The 830-nt window shown below is 50.7% G+C and overlaps 1 pseudogene; it reads right to left on the bottom strand.

Annotated features, from left to right (window-relative positions):
• Positions 1-830, bottom strand: part of LOC119594357 — a 5,381-nt pseudogene that overhangs the window by 1,380 nt on the left and 3,171 nt on the right.

Below are 830 nucleotides of genomic sequence, written 5' to 3'. Positions count from 1 at the left end.
CGTGCGCGTGCGCGTGCGCGTGCGCGAGAGGGAGAGAATTTCACTCCCATAAAACACACAGCGACGTAGACCTGCATTACGAAACGCCAAGAGCCCCGTAATCCGAGGTCCACCATCTGGCAACACTCCTGTCCTCGCTGGAGGTGCCGATTTGTCTTTTAAGTCCGAAAGGCCTTGCGATATCGCGGAAGGAACTGCGTTGAAGCACTTATATTGTCGCAAGGTAGCATGGGGGGGGGGTGCGTTCGCAAGGTTTTGCATGAAATAGGTTTGACAAATCGGCAGTTGTCCCAGCACTGAACGTCACTGACTTGTTCAGGCGGGTTCTGCGTGCTCGTGTTTTACAACGTGGAAGCTTTTCGAAAGTAAGGAATCAAAGTTTTATTTCATGTTTACAGTTGTTACAAGATATTATTTCAATAAATGAAACGGCGATCACAAAACGCGCGGCACTAGCGTTGAGTGTACTGGAATTAGTGCTCGTACAGCGCGAATGACCTTGCTCAAATTTCTTTACTTAGTTCATTACTTTCCACAAGCCCATGCTCTGAACGAATTACGAGCGAAGTAGAGGACGACATCGTCCTTCTACCACAAACATACTTACGAGAATCAGGAGTGCCTCATCCTCCGCTCGCCTCGTCAGTACGGAACAGAACCAAGGAGAGAGCAAGCAAACAAGAGGCGGCTTCAGCGGGAGCGATGCAACAACTACCAAACGTCAACAGCTTGTCAATAACACAGGACGATTACCCTGCGAGCAAGGTGTCACTACAGTCCCGCCATGGCAACTGTTGCCACTCGCGTCGTCCGCGCTCTCGGGTCCAGCG

This window comes from Penaeus monodon, chromosome 33, assembly GCF_015228065.2.
Source record: "Penaeus monodon isolate SGIC_2016 chromosome 33, NSTDA_Pmon_1, whole genome shotgun sequence".
In the NCBI taxonomy this organism is placed as follows: Eukaryota; Metazoa; Arthropoda; class Malacostraca; order Decapoda; family Penaeidae; genus Penaeus; species Penaeus monodon.
This window is presented reverse-complemented; position numbering and strand designations above follow the sequence as displayed.